General features: G+C 38.3%; 1 non-coding gene across 1 annotated transcript; it reads left to right on the plus strand.

Moving 5' to 3' along the window:
* The first annotated feature begins 6,609 nt into the window (after nt 1-6,609).
* Nucleotides 6,610-6,684, plus strand: Trnap-cgg (transfer RNA proline (anticodon CGG)). The gene has a single exon. It is a non-coding gene; the product is annotated as a tRNA-Pro (tRNA).
* The last annotated feature ends 3,262 nt before the right edge of the window (nt 6,685-9,946 follow it).

The following is a 9,946-nucleotide window of genomic DNA, read 5'->3' on the forward strand; positions in this document are numbered from 1 at the left end:
ATTGCCAAGTTCATTTATTCCCAGATGGTAACAGCTTTTTAAGCAAAACACGCTTAAAGTTCGCATTGTAAAAAGTTGTAATAAATTTCCGTTATTAAACATTTGTTTTTTAAGGCCGGTCCGCGGCAAAATTTTAAGTTTTATACCGGTCCGCATTGCAAAAAAGGTTGCCGACCCCTGGGCTAGTACATATCCTGAATGCCCTTACTGAACGATGCACCTTTAAAGGTGGCCAATGGCCATGTTACTATTTAATAAACACAAAAACAACATGCTGTGGTGGCGAAACATCGCAAGATTTAACTTTGAATTAAATTGGAAAGAGTTTGAGCACATAATTTCGGCATTCATATTACCTTAAATTGTAAGCCCTCTGGGTATTATCAACTATATGCGTCAGCTGACTGAATTACAGGAAGGTTCTGTCGAACAGAAAAAATTATAACATGAGAGGTTCGCAAAAGGGGAAGTGGCGTTTATTTATTTAAACAATACCGGGTAAATTATCAAAAGTGTTGACGAAATGTGCGTAGGCCCAAATACTAACGTCTTAACGTACGGACGTCGGCATTATTTCTCGAAGAGGACACATAATGTGCGCACATTTCTTGTTTATTAAAAGTGTAGGCTACATATTTCCGGTCTCGAATGTGCATTCGTATTAGGCGTGCACTATTTGTCGCACATTGTTCAAATAAGCTTAGCCAGTTGCGAGGGTGTGGTTGTTGTGTGGTTGCCAGAGGTAGTTTGTCAGAAAGTGTTATATATTTCGGACTTATTTAACCAGAAAAAAGTTTACCTCCAACAGCCGGTGGTATCGAAATCGAACCAATCCTTAAATATGTACTTTTTATTAAATTTTTTGAAAAACTGGAAAAAATACTTTCGGAATTAGGTCCGGTGTATTTTGCGTGTACATCCGACAACAAAAGTGTCAAGACCGCAGGGAGCCAACTTTAATGCCGTTGCACAGATTATTATTAGAGACTATAGAAGCAAAAGACAACATTCTGATGGTTTTTATACCAAAATGCTAAACACTGCAGCAAAATATCATATATTTTCTTAACACAATATGATATGTTTTAAAAGTTTATATCAGGACGCATGTTGATCATTTTACGCAGTTTTATATTCTGTAAGCTTCCAATCGCCGTTACCACACACTTTACAAGTTTGCCTGCTGTATAGTGGCTGCAAACTGTAACTGCATTCATACCAAACTTGTCAGGTTTGTAAAACCCCTGTCTTCATCCGAAACTGTTCATCTACTGTCAAACCCCGATCTGGCCTGTAGTTTTTTTAGGCAAGTAGAGACCAATGCTTCCATAGGCTTAGTGTGAATAAACTTATCGGCAACCAACCTCTGACTTCGGCAATCTTTGTTGTCAATAGTAATATTTTTTTTCACTGCAACAAAATCATTAATTTGGAATGCTGCTAGGTAATGTAGGTGTAGTGGTTTAGGTTGATGCCTTAGGTTTATTGAAACTGTTAATAGGTAGGTTTGTACATTAACTCAACATTAACTAATTCACCAGTGCAGCTTTCTTAGCGCCCAAAAGGGCCACACCTCGTAGCTTAGCATAACTCGTCTGGCGAAAAAATTTAACGCAAAAACACACACGAGAGAGAATGAGAGTAAGAGAAGAGATAAAGGGAGGAGAGAGAGAGAAGGCACTTGCAACTACTGTACTGCATAACGAGAAATAGAAAAAGGGCACGACAGCTAGGTTAGCGTCACGGCGATCATATTCATAACTAATTAGATTACGTCACTACATATTCGTTTCCCCGGCCAGCCAGCTAAAAGTATGTGGCCTCAGGATATCACGTTTAATGTTTCACAAACAGATTTGACAGGAAGCATAATTTGGAAATCATTTGTCGACAAGAGTCAATTGACAGTCCTGCCGCTGTTGCCTGCCTCGCATCATCGATCGCGACCCCTGGTCAAGCGAATTGAGCCTACACAGTATTTCCGTTTAAAAAATGAACGGCAATAAAATGTTCAACACTTGGTTAGAGATAAAAATGATGTGTGAACTATTGGACACAATTAAAAAAGGCACAAATTTTCAGTTCAAGGCCTGATGTTTTATATTATGTTTTATGATATTTTGATATTAATTCGCACAACAATAGCACAATAGGGGGTTGTACAGAGGTAGCAGAGGTTATTAACTAAATGTTCAATTCCACAAAATGATGCATCTTGCCATTTGTAAACTTTGCTTCAGCTAAAATGTAATCAATGTTGGTGTTATATCAGAACTACCTGGGCTGTGAAACGAAATTCAGGTGAAGATGGATCTAAAATCTAGATCTGACTGTCTAAATATCACTGGATTCAGTGAAAGAATTAGTTGTTTGATTTTAGGGTTTGCATGTACGATCGTGAGCAGGGGGTCCAAGGAGAGCACCTGGGTCTATAGAAATACAATTTTTCCATCCGTGTTTTATTGTGTGTCCCTTCCAAGTAAATCCGTTAATATCGAGGGCGCAATATCGAGTATGTATATTATATAACACGTTGCGCAGCGTTACGAACAAAATCTATGTAGTGCAATATTTTGTTAACTAGAACATAAATGCCGATGTTTTTAACAATATACCATTCTCTTAAAGTACATAAGCCCATTTCGTTTGAATTGAAAGTTTTGTTATATTAAGTTTTTCGTAGGAGTTTGTTGGACAGCAACGTATCTTTTTAGGATTAATTATTTTATGACGCCACGTTTTGACTAAACCAACTAGCGCCGTTAAAAAAAAAAAAAAACTGTCAATGCGGCGGTCTCCAGCTAAAAGGTTGAGCACCAATGATTTAGGCCTAATTTTGGTTAATTTGGAAATTATCTCTAAAGGTTTAGGTGCTTCGAACGATTTGATGTCATTTTTGTCGTAAATATTACTGCGTATTAGGCTTTATTATATCACTGGTCTATACTAAGTATTATAGTATGTCCTGCTTAAGATATCATTTCTTTACCTATTGTGTGCTCCCATTATTTCGTCGGTCTTACAGTTGCAAGGGTACATAAATGCCGTTTTTCCAAACGTCGTTACCTGACGATAAACCAAAACATAAATGTTTGCCAGTCGTACTTATAATGGCACTGATCTGCGTAATAATTATGTTTCTCGAAAGCCCTTCGCTTGTCAAAAAATTAAGTTCTCCTCGCCTTTTGCAGTAGTTGTCGTGTAGCTGCTGTATAATAAAATTCCTGAACTCATCACGGACGTAGAATCCAGAAGAGGAAACATAGAAGCTTTTCAAGTTAATATTTTTTAATTGAAATAAAATTCAACATAATTGATCTATCAAACTTCTGGGCGATTACTTTCGCCCTTTGTGCGAATTTATACACGACGCCTGCTAGCCAACCAGACCGAAATACTTTTTACACCATGTTAGCCGAATTATAGGCCATAATTTTGATTCAAGAAGGTGGCTAATTCAGGGTACTTGTTTATTCAACGTTACTACATGCCGCTTTAACTAGGCACAGCTATTGGAGTCATTTGTGTAAAAAAAATATGCCCTTATGTTAAAATATTGTTGTTCTTTCCTTAAGTTCTCGACTGGCATTGTTTAATTTTAAACCATGGTTTCTTAACCTTTTTTTTGTATATTTACCCTTTAACAAAGAATCAGGTTTACCCCCAATATATAAAATGGTGCTCATTTATTAACAAAAGTAAGCAACAAATTATATCAGTTATATTCAATGCGACAGTTGCCCTTGCTTTTTGGCAACGAATTGTTTAATGTATTGTACCGGTATGGTCAAGTAGTGGATAATAACTGGGCCATTTAATTAAGCCGTACCCAGTGACAAAAATCAGGCAATCGCATGCATAAGCAGCACTAAAATTTCAAAAGGTGTACTAAACCTTACAGTTATCGCTACTATTTAATAAAGCGCAACCCGCTATGGCTGAACTTGGCCTAAACTGCACAAAAATTAACATTAAACACACTCTCGGCTCGCAGACACGTGTAGAGGTTTTGGAATTTGGAACTGTGACCCAGAAAACTCTGTCCATTCGGTTAACAGCTTGCCGACTGCATCGCTCATGCTGTCATTTTAATTTCCCGCCGCGTGTTGTAAAATTCGTTCGTCGAATGGCCGATATCCTAAGTCGTGTTATGTGTCATGTTTCTAACGAATTGGTAATTAGTAACATCAGGCCGATGAAGGCTATATAAGAAACATTTGATATCGTTAAACTAGCAGTCCCTATTGTTCAATTGTGGAGTCCAGATCGCGTACGTACACGGAGGTTAAGTATCGTACGTATATCGTAATTACCTGTAAGTACTGTTTGTCGTTTGTTTATTTGCAATAAACTTTATTCCATTGTGGCTGCGCCCCACAATTTGGTTCACCTTTTGCGACGTGATATTGAACACGCATAATACCTTCTGACTAACTAATATTTTAAAATAATTAATATTAACCTATTGTTTTGAATTACATCTATTTTTAACCTACGTTTTTGTACCTATTTTAGTCCTATTTTGATGTGTGTTATTTTTTTTAAATCGTTATGTCGAAGAATAACTTATCTACTTTCTTTTCAAAGGTTTCAAGCAAACTTAAAGCTTGCAACAACAAAACGTCAACGCGTCTAGCTGCCATGCTAGGTAATATTAAAGAGGGAAATTTTCCGGGCAGTAAGGGCATTAAATCGAACTTTTCTGTCATTAAGCTTACGCGACCGCAATTAGGCTCTTTTCCTAAACTTAATTTTTCTTTCTCTAAAGACAAGTTAGCAGAAAATGATGTTACTTTGCCATCGGCTCCATTCGTTTTACCGACTTCACTGCCGACCTCGAATACAGATTCTGTTTCTCAACCTGCAGCTTCTCTTTCAGCTGAGCCGCAGATGGGCATCAACGACCAACCACGTTCAACTTTCGAAGCCGCTTCTACCTTGTTTTACAGTTCGGCAAAACCTTTGATAGTGTCGTCTAAATCTTTTCAGACTACTCTAGGTGCGCCCAGCAACGAATTTTCAACTGCAGAAGCGACGCCTCGTCAACAACGCGAGTTTATTCGATCTGCTACATTCGACGCATCTATGACGTCATGCAATTTTACGTCAATTTCTATTCTAAAGGTACTCGAAACCTATCTTTTACACCTATGCTTTTCTGTAATCTTATCAGACAGGATTTCTTGCCGACCATATGATGTTGCTGAGTTTTGCGATGACTGGTATCGTCTGCCGGACCTAACTGCTTGCAAGCAAACCGTGCGCATCTATTGCGACAGAAGCCGCACCTTCTTACGACGTTTACACCTTATGATAACCTAGTAAGCTTTCATAACTTAACTTTACCTTATCTATCTACGGCCTCTTACTATCGTAACCTCTGACTATCCTATAACCTTCTTTTTCCCTTAATCTCAGCCTTTGGCTAGTTTTCTTGATAAGCGTTTTGTTAACGTTTTTGGGTAATTTTTAACGCCTATAGCGTTAGTTATCGCTAACGCAGGGATGGGCCTTACGAAAAACAAATTGAATTTTACTAATAGGTTCATTACGTAGGATGGCAGCTATAGTTTATTCGTAATGATTTTCGCGCTATGCATTGTCAGTTATCGATACATGCCTTGTTTATAATTTTACGCACCGCGCCTCTTTCTATCTTATCCGCCGCCATTGTAAGTATTTGGTCGCTGAATTATGCGCTCGTTTTAATGTTGTCATATCGGTAGAACAATGCAGATTTAAAACCGCGTTTGAGATAAACTAAATTTAAGGCATAGCTGTTCAGTCATTTGCAAAATTATGTCTCTTTTTGTTAAGTTAAAGGTGAAACTTTACGTAAGAGAATATTCTTCTCTCGAAAACTAATCTCTAAGCCAAATAAACAGATATATTTATCTCTCACACTTACAGAAGTTGCGCCTTCTGAAGTGCATTTCCGTTTGCGGCTAACCTGCCGTCTGGTCCTATATGGTTTACGGTGTTTGATCAGAGATATCACACCTAAAATAACCTGACCGTTTTGTTTGTATTCCGGGCAGAGATCCCGATGATTTTAAGGCCACGTGATGCCGTGATGTCCTTTTACCTTACCGACAGCAGAGATACCCGTCACATGTCCGTTTGGGTTACAAGCTTGCAATAGTGTAACTTTTTAGTTTAACCTTTACGCCAAGGTTAAAATGTCTGTCATTTAGGGATTACTCTAACTCTAACTCTAACTCTGACTCTACAATGTGCGCACATTGTTAAAAATAAGTGCGCACATTTTTGCGGGCAGTTCAAAATGTGTGCACATTGTGAAAAAAAGTGCGCACATTTTTGAAGGCAGTTCAAAATGTGCGCACATTGTTAAAAATAAGTGCGCACATTTTTGAAGATAGTTTAAAATGTGCGCGCATTTTTTGCACATTTTTGCGCACATTGTGCAAAATAAGGCCACGTCCCCTGTTGTTCAGAAGGGCTAGATTTCAGTTGTAAACACACATATGTGTGTTCAGGTTTCATTGGATAATGATATTGTACTGTGAATCCCCTTCAATTGAAGTTGCTTGTACTAACAGATTGAGCAAGCATTGGCATATGGTTGTTTCTCGACTCGTTCCCTTCTGAGCCTGCATAGCTCAGTTGGTAGAGCGACGGTCCCGGCTTAACCGGAAGTCATGAGTTCGAACCTCACTGCAGGCTAGTTTTTTTCTAGTCTGCCCTGCTTGCATCATTGATCGACAGATTCGGTGAAAAGTCTGCAATGGCTTTCGGCATACTAATGATATGTAAGCCGTAATCGTTGGTCAAAAAGCAGCTTCAGAAGGGCTAGATTTCAGTTGGAAACACACATATGTGTGTTCAGGTTTCATTGGATAATGATATGGTACTGTGAATCCCCTTCAATTGAAGTTGCTTGTACTAACAGATTGAGCAAGCATTGGCGTATGGTCGTTTCTCGACTCGTTCCCTTCTAAGCCTCCATATAGCTCAGTTGGTAGAGCGACGGTCCCGGCTTGGCCGGAGGTCATGAGTTCGAACCTCACTGCAGGCTAGTTGTTTTTCTAGTCTGCCCTGCTTGCATCATTGATCGACAGATTCGGTGAAGAGTCTGCAATGGCTTTCGGTGATACTGCTACAGTATATCATTTTAAAGCAAGAGAGAAACCTTGACAAAGGTGTGCAATTTGAAAGATCTCTAATACAGAAAAGTAATTTGATATAACAGCATTCCCAATTTGGACTTGTTGGTCTTTATTTATCGTTGGGAAAAATTGTTTGCAGAAAACAGAAAAGAATATTTGCAGAAAACAAGAAAAAGAATACAACGCTTATAAAAACTCTCGTACAGTGGCAGGGATGCGGAGTCGGAGTCGGACTCGGGACTCGGGACTCGGGACTCGACGGAGTCGGTTTGTTTTGCCAGACTCGGGACTCGGGACTCGGGACTCGGGACTCGGGACTCGTAAAACTACCCGAGTCCCGAGTCCGACGTGCGCATGCAGTAATCTTTAAAACTGATTTTAAAGGCGGCAAAATGTAAGTTGTAAAAGTGTTATAGCAAATGGTGAAATATTTTTAAACCATGTAATGCGGGTGGATCAATTATGACACCAATATGAGTGGATTGTAGAAAATCCACCTTAATTTAGTTGCGTAAATGGGTAAAATACAGGCTGTAGAGTCAGAGCTTGACTCGGGACTCGACAAAATCTTGCATTTGGCTGGAGTCGGACTCGGGAGTCGGACTCGGGTGTATTTTTTTGGCCGGAGTCGGACTCGGGTTTTTTTTAACCGACTCCGTAGCCCTGTACAGTGGTCCCCAAAACGGAACGCCAGAGCGTTTTATAAAATTTATTAGTATGAAAAAATGGAGGTTTGCTAGGATAATCTAGAAATTTTTAATTTGTTTACGAGATATAATAATGCACAGCAAAATATTTCTTATTGCGTCTTATTGGGAGAATGATTTACTTAAAACTAGAAAACATTTTTGTCTTTTGCGATATCATGTGAAGTTGTCCGTTTGCTACTCTCGGCTGCCCTGGTCTGGTCAAAACTAATACTTTAAGTCTATCGCAGGTTGTCTCATTGAGAAATAGCCGGTATTAACCATTACAATAATATATTTCGACTTAACTTAACTAAACGTCTTAACTGCAAGCAAGAGTATGTGGATTGAAGTATAATATTAGCTTCGACATGATCTATGAGTATTTTTCTTTCGTTTGTAAGAATTTGATTGCACGTATTTGCGTTTTGTGACGCATATTATATTTTCACTCCAGACATTAAATATATTTGGATAATTCTCTCATACTAGCGAATCGGATTTTACCGCATAGAGAAAAATAAATCGCTCAAGGACGTAATATTATTAGCGATTTATTTAGTTGCGGCCGTTAACAATAAGTTTTGCGTTCGTGCAATGGAAACAAAAGTGATGGCGGCCGTACGTCGATACAAACGTGTGTTTCCTAATGCGGGTTTTTTATGTCATACTCAACAAACATTGTTAAGAATTTGTTTTTGCTGAACTCCACTGAAACACCGTTACCCTTTTTTTCGAGTGTTTACTTTTAATCACAAAATGTCCGATTTGATTCGCCCAATTTGTACTCAGTTTTAATGTTAAAATTCTTCCATGTGTACACTATTGCGTTATTGTTAACGCGTTGTTCCTGAAAACTTGTGTGTTACTCGCTTCAAATGGTGTCACGACACAAGGTATTCTTCAGCCTTAAGACTACTACGTGATTGTCGTTAAATCGATAATATAAAAAATAGACTTGATATCGGATCGACACAGAAACCACACGTTTCAAACGAATACCGATACTGTTCAACTCATCAAGTATACCTGATATGCTTGCGTAACATCGTTTAGAAATAAAAGCATTTTGTAAACATGTTTGAAATTAATTTAATGGCGCAAAAATCCAAAACGCGCAGATTTAGAAGCTGTGTCCTAAAAAAATGAAGCGAAATTCCGTGCGTTTTGTAAAGTTTGCACATCCACGTTTCTCAAACCGCTTATGCTGGCAGCAGGCTGTCAAAAGACCTCACACTAAGCCCGGATTATCGACCAAGATCGGGATAAACAGATTAAATCTGTGACTCAAAGGTTTTGGCCCCGGGGAAAAACAAATGAGATGGCGGTCGCCACGATTTGCGAAGCCTGACGACGACAAAGCTGACCAGACGATCGAAATAACTTTATGAAAAGAAACATTTGCCTATTTAACGGCTAACATGTGCTTGTTCTTAAGATAATGATCTCATGCTATATAGGCCTAACCCTTAAATAATTTCAAAGTGATGTAGTGCTATAACCTAAAAAATAATGCTGTCATTTAGCCTATTTGTATATACCTAATTAGTTATTTTGTCTTTAATTCTTACATATTTGTTAAATAAAATTTCAACGTACACAGCATAAGTTGACTGTGGATGACTATTACCTTTTAGTGCCACTTAAATGCATCATAAGAAAAGTTAAGCCGAAAAAAGTTCTTTGACGATTGTAAGAAAGAAAACACTGTTTTTATTTCGTACTTCCCAAAATTGAACGCAAAGAGCGCCCAAAAAGCCAAATTGTGTCTTGCTTAGGTGTTTGAACAACATTTTGTTTGGCCCATGATACCTTTATGAATACTTTTATTAAATATATGATATTGGATAACTGAAAATAATCCAATTTTAGTTATCGGCTGCGACTTGTTTCGTGGGGTGAAGCAGTTGTTCTTCGTAACAAAAACGCTTTGTCTAATTTCTTTTCTTTGTTAAAACCATGTTTTGTTGGTCATACTTTGTTTAAACGCCATTTTACCAAGATGATCAACGTTGTACGTAAGAAAAATTGCCATTATTCGCAGCACAACTTGTGTTGTACTTTACGCAGTAATTGCTATCCACAAATAAATTAAAGTGTTGGACCAAAGTGCTTGCACGTGCATGAACTAAA

This window comes from Ascidiella aspersa, chromosome 1 (genome assembly GCF_963924565.1).
Source record: "Ascidiella aspersa chromosome 1, kaAscAspe10.2, whole genome shotgun sequence".
Classification (NCBI taxonomy): Eukaryota; Metazoa; Chordata; class Ascidiacea; order Phlebobranchia; family Ascidiidae; genus Ascidiella; species Ascidiella aspersa.